The 6,519-nt window shown below is 40.8% G+C and overlaps 1 pseudogene; it reads right to left on the bottom strand.

The window, feature by feature from the left end:
* Positions 1-3,342: 3,342 nt before the first annotated feature.
* On the bottom strand, positions 3,343-6,238 carry LOC138820533 (histone-lysine N-methyltransferase PRDM7-like; annotated as a pseudogene).
* Positions 6,239-6,519: the final 281 nt, after the last annotated feature.

Raw genomic sequence — 6,519 nt, forward strand, 5'->3', positions numbered from 1 at the left:
ATATCTTGGCACCCTGCCCCTAACTAAAATAGTAATCAACCTTTGAAATTAATTTACTTGTGTATGAGTTTGTTTTATTTCTTTATTTATTTATATATTTATTTGTTTATTTATTTATTTTTGTCGCTGGTGGTGAAATCTGGGCCTGGTCGCTGCCCTCAGCTCTTCAGCTCAAGGCTAGTGCTCTACCACTCGAGCCACAGCACCACTTCTGGCTTTTTCTGCTTACGTGGTGAGGAGGAATCAAACCCAGGGCCTCATGCATGCAAGGTAATCTGTGTACCACTAATCTACCTTCTCAGCACCTATGAGGGGTATTTTTGTGCACGGGTCTATCAAGGAAATCTATTCAGAAATGTATTCATTTGCCACTAGACATTAATTATGAATTATCTGATAGTTAAAGGATAAATTGTTATCATTTTTACTAGGAATTGTTTGTCTTCCCATGCTAAAAACATGGAGGAGGGTATTTTAAACTAAAACTACAAAAGAAATTTAAGATCTTTGTGCTAACAAATGTGTCCAGTTATTACATTAAACAGAAAATTCAAACTTCATGAATACAGAGCTCAAACTTCTTATACTACTTATTTCAAAATGCAAATTAAAGGGAAAATCAGACAGGGGATAAAATTTATATTGTATGTTAATTTTTAAAGAGGAAAATAAGATCCTAGATGGCAGATTAAAGGCAAAGCAATATCAGAGCCCTATCTGCTCAATAAGAAATAAGAAGCTTATTTGAAAAAAAAAAACTGCAAAGTGCACATCAGGCAAAGGCAAGCAGTCAGAGCTTACCACCAACACAGAAATACCATATCTCTCAGAAAAAGGAAACAAGTTCAGACCAGTGCTCATCCTTATCCCTGATTTCAATAATACATATACACCCCCTACACACACACACACACACACACACACACACACACAATGAATGTATGCAACAGCTCAACCTACTCACATACACTCAACATGAATCAAAGATCTTCCTGTAATATTTGAAACTTTAAGTTTCAAGTCATGTAAATAATTGATAATAGATGCATAAGTAATTATTTTCTGAATAGCGCTCTACTGTGAAAGTGAGAATTCATGATGATTATAACTACTTTAAACATCTCTGAATCTCAAAAAAATTAAACAACACACAATCCGGGACTGCATTTCTACCAGCTATTCTGCAAAGGCTTAATAAGAAGATACTTATGAGATTTTGTGTACCAAAAATTAAATACTAAATTCAATTAATACCTGAGTAAGTGAAGAGAAAGATGATCAGAGAGACCTATGCTGCCTCCAGTTCTCAACCAGCTGTACACTTTGTCATCTTTGCTGCTGCTGGACCTTAGTTGTCTTCTCCAGTGCAGTGGCTACACTGGGGTTGGATTGGGCGTGGTAGGGAGATGAGTTTGGCCACATGGGAGGCCACACTGGGGTTGAGGTTTGGGGCAGTGTGGAGGGGAGAGGAGGCCTTGGCAGAAGCTGGTGAAGCAAGGAAAGAGGCAGGAAGCCGGAGGCTCAGGAAGCAGCATGCCCAAAGGCTGCCTGGTTCTGGAGAGTGTCTGTGAGGTGGAGTTGTTGGGGCAGATCCCATGGGGCCTGGTGGCCTGGTGAGAAGAGGAAGGAATCTCAAGTACTGCAAAGGAGGACAATGAAAATTAAGATCACAGTGGCTGAACAATTTCAACAACAAAGGTGGGGACATGGAGGTAAACTCTGGGGATGAGAGGACGGCAGCACTGGGCCAGTGGAGTTCAATCCTTTCTGGACATACCTGGAAGTGTGTGAGGAATGGCTCCACCACAGCTTTGGCCTCACACGACTTGAACGGGCACCCAGAATGGTCACCTCAGCCTCAGCCTGCCCCAGAGAGCCAGACTGGCATAGATGCTGAAGACCAAGCAGTGGCTGGGAAGCTATGCGCAACAGGGTGGAGGAAGCATGGCTGGTGGGTGCAGCTCCAGCCCAGCCAGGTCCAGGGCCAACGGGGAATTCAGACTGTAGATCTAGAGCAGGCAGTGTGCCCCAGACCAGTGGGACTTCCAGGGACTTGCGTGGAGGCCAACACGTACATGTTGGGAACTTCATAAGCATGGCCCAGGCGTCTCCACGGAAAGGTGCATTCACTCCTGTGCCTCTCCTGTCTTCTGGACTCTCGCTGTCCTCCTGCTTCCTGCTGAAGTACCAGGCCATAGACCTCCCCCAAAGGCCAGCAGAGAGCCCTTGCCAATGTAAATGCAGGGGGGTCGTTTATTACAGCTCGAGCTGGACTCACAAATCTTCCCTGACACGCAGGTCAATAATTGTCAGTCCCAATCTCTTGGTCAGCAAGGTTTTTTTATTTTGTATGAAGCAGGTGGAAGGATCATTACAACACTGATTTTGTGATAGGTCGGTGGTTCGTAGTAAATCTAGTCTTAAATTTATTGGTTGGGGAATGATCATTTCCAGTAAGGGCAGGGACTTTCTAGCTTAGCAGTTACAGGATAGGTTAAATCATACATAGCAAGCATATTATAAGTTGGGGTAGGTGGGGCCAATCACAGGAATGCTGAGGGCACTATTCCTGGATTATTTCCCGACCTAAATTGCTTCCTGATAGAGTTGGGAGATAATCGGTCAGGGCAGTCTGAGATTCCTGGACAGATCAGGGCTGTCTGGTTTCTTAGTTATTTTTACTGTTACATTTTCTTAGAACATGAACTGACACTCTTTTTCCAGTAGCAGATAACAGATATTTTCCTTAGAGTTTCTGAAATCACTGCCAACCTATTTGTCCTCTCACTGACACATCCAACTACAGGAGTCAACTTCTCCACGCCGATGACAGGCCATCTCGGAGATATTCACAGGGCTATGTTTCCTCCTCTATCTCAGGCCTTTCTACTGAAAGAACATCCTTACTAAAAACTTTTTAGTTGTTTCTAGTGAGGATGAAAAGTAAGGCCTAGTTGCAGCCATGGAACCAAGAATTGAGGGCCATGGCTAGAGCAAAATGCCCTGAGAAAAGATGGATTCATTTTTGTCAAAGACACAAGTCTCTATAGGAACTCTCATTCTAACTGATTTTCTTCCTAGTAATATATTCACAGAATATGTAGACTATGTAATGAATGAACAATGACATATGCATAATATTTGCGAATATGGAGGGAATTAAGAAAAAACTGCAATGGCCAGAAGTAACTGGTTCTTTGAAAGAGAGCTGGTAGGTTCTTTGTTTGGTCTCTACGCCTTTTAGCACGGTATTTCTTAAAATGTAAAATCAGGACAAATAGTTAAAAATAAGGAAATGTTCCTAATAAAGTATACAAACTGCATCTTTAAATTCAGAGGTACTTAACTTGAAATTTTTCTCACGTTAAATTGCCTTTTGTTCCACCGAAGAGTTGATATTCGAAAATTCCTAAAGAGAATTATTTTTTTTCTTTTCTTCCTTTTTAAGGAACCATAGTAAGGTCCACCTGTTTCTGCTGTGAGCTCTTTCTTCCACTTACTGCCCAGTTGCTGTCAATACTCATCCCCATACGAGACAAGCAGCTCACATCCTGCCTTGATGACATGACAGGTTTGGTAGAAGATCTACCTCTGATACTGAAAGGCCCTCGGATTCTGATTCTCAGCACACCTGCCACAGTTCATATACCTAAAGTTGAAGCAGGCACAGGAAGGAAACATAAGAGGGTAAGTTTCTGCTCCCTTTGGATCTACTCCTTATACTCATCCACTCTAGAACTCTAAGTGCACTGTTTTCAAAGCTCAGTTCCAGACTTCTCTTAATCCTTATTTGTCACAAATAGATTGATTTCCAGATTCTCTAAATTGAGTTAAAGTTTATGTCATAGATTTTGGTGGGGACATGCATTCTGTTTCTAGATTAGCACACATCATTTGACATTTGGCCCAAGTAATTTTCCTTAGATTGGACTCACTCATGCACCTGTCTCCACTATGGTCCCATAGAAATTCAGAGAATCCTTTGTCTTATAAAGACAATAGAGGGAAATTTGTTTATTCATGATGTTGTTTCCTGATAAGACAATGGTTCCCCATGGCACAGGGTTGCAGGACATATCATACAACCATTGCTTTCTGAACCTCACCACTGCTCCAACTCTGATTCTACGTGTTTGAGTATACCCTAATAGACTAAAGTTCTTTCTTGTAGGTTGTTAGGGCACTATGTACTTTGCAAAAACTACGAAGAAAAATTATAGTTAAATACTCCTACAATGAAATTGTCCTTTCTATCTCCACATGTGTTTCGCAATTACTCAGGGAATATGATTTATTCAACTACTGAGGATAATTCTTTGACTCGTATACAGTATGTGCTTTACAGATGCAGGATCTATGAATGAAGTTTGGCCCTTTGGTTTTTCTTCTGATGTCTTAATTTTGTCTCTCATGGAAATTTTTATTTTGATACAGTACACATATTTATATGCATACATACATACATACATACATACATACATACATACATACATACATACATACATACCAGAGCTAATGATTGAACTCAGTAACTAAACTTACCTCTTGCAATACAAGCACTCTACCACTTGAACCACTAGCCCTTTTTGTGTTGTTTATTTTTGAGGTATTTTTGTCTGTCAAGGGGCATAAACTCTGTGCCTGAATGTTGTCCTTCAGCTCTTCAACTCAAGGCAAGCGCTCTACCACTTGAGCCACAGCGCCGCTTTTGATTTTCTGCTGGTTAATTGGAGATAAGAGTTTCACAGCCTTTCTTCCATGGGCTGGATTTGAACCATGATACTCATATCCGAGCTTTCTGAGTAGCTACTTACAGGTTTGAGCCACCAGTGCACAGTTTGTTTTTGAGGTATTATTTACCCTGCTGTCCTGGGTTGCCATCCTGCTTGTGCTTGCCTGGGTTGCTGGAGATACTTCACTTTATCCAGCCATTGTACTTCCACAGTAGCTGGGATAACAAATGTGCACCAACGTGCTCAGCCATTGGTAGTAACCGGGGTCTTATAATCTTTTATGCTAGGAATGGCATCAGACTGAGATCTCATCATCTCTATCTCAAAAGTCCAAATTAAAGGTTGAGCTATGGAACCCAGCTATACTATTTATGTTTTTATTTCTTGTCCATCAAATATTCATAATTTTGAAAGCACCAAGTACAGCAAAAGAAAAATGGAGATATGGGAATCCATATGTGTGATAATCAGGGTGCAAGTCTTCTGAGGATAATATCCTCTTAGGAACCATGAAAATGACTGCTGGACTCACTCCAGTTGGCCTGGGATTTATTTTTTGCATCTACACATAGAAGTTACTCCTTTTTGTGATCTGAGTTTCAGAAAGACAAGCTAAAGGCTTTTGGGTAATAATCGGCAAAATCACATTACTTGATTCCAGTGATGCTCTTTGAGCCTGCATGGACTCAGTAGTTGTGAACACATAAGATGCCGTCTACACATCTGAGGGGATTTGTCATAGTCCTAACAGAGGCTCCTTAAGCATGGATGCACTTTGCCTCTAACACACTCTGTTTATATGCACTATACTTTGATCCTAAATCAGCATGTCCATGTTTATGCAGATTCCACAAACACATACAATTATTTTGTCCATGTCCTAGCAATGTTTCATTGGAGGCACAGGGGGACACATGGAGTTAGAGAAAGGGGGGAAAGGGAGGGCATTTCTTACCATCTAGGAGTACCTATTGTCTGCATCTTCATCTTCTATGATCAAGCCCTCATAGGGGCTGAAGTGCAAACCCAATGGCAGATCAGATTCCTCATTCCATACTCTAAGCCTAGCCTCAGGGTACTGTACTGACGAATTCTCAGCCCAGTGGGCAGACTGAGGACTGAATGGTCATAATGCCCCTTGTCCACCACATTGTCTCTTACAAATATAGGTGGCCCATGAACAGTGTAGCTGGTGATGAAGAAGTTCTGACACTGCTCACAATCTGAGGCAAGAGAAGCAAAAATTAGTCAAGAAATATGTACATTCCCAGATTTAACAATCATGAGAAAGAGCACAGAATGTATATCATTGTCGCTTAGTTCTTCATGTGAAGTTACTAGAGTAAACCAGTAATTGGGGGCCAAATGACCTGATGAATTATTATAAAAGCACATTTGCCTTCTGTTTGAACAAGCACAGAGGGTTACTTACACAGGTAATCATCATCCTGGGGTTTACAGATATCTTCATAAGCATAACTCTTTCTTTCCTGTAGGATGTACATGCTCATTTTTACCTCCTTTTTCCTACGTCCAAGTTGAAAAACAATGGTTATTTAAGTTGGGGATCAACAATCTTTGTCCCTATTTCTTCAGAAAAGTAAAATCTCTTACTACCAAATTATCATCTATTCTTCTCACATACTCTGGTCCCCCATTAACCTTTGACTCAGAGATACAAAGACTTCATTTGAACACTAACTACAGGTTTCTAATTCAATTTTAAGTTTTGGCCATTCCCATTTTCAGGTTTAATTTCGGCTTCATTAAATTTCTTATAAAGTGC

The sequence above is a fragment of the Dipodomys merriami genome, unplaced genomic scaffold (assembly GCF_024711535.1).
Source record: "Dipodomys merriami isolate MVZ:Mamm:240054 unplaced genomic scaffold, mDipMer1.0.p SCAF_897, whole genome shotgun sequence".
Classification (NCBI taxonomy): Eukaryota; Metazoa; Chordata; class Mammalia; order Rodentia; family Heteromyidae; genus Dipodomys; species Dipodomys merriami.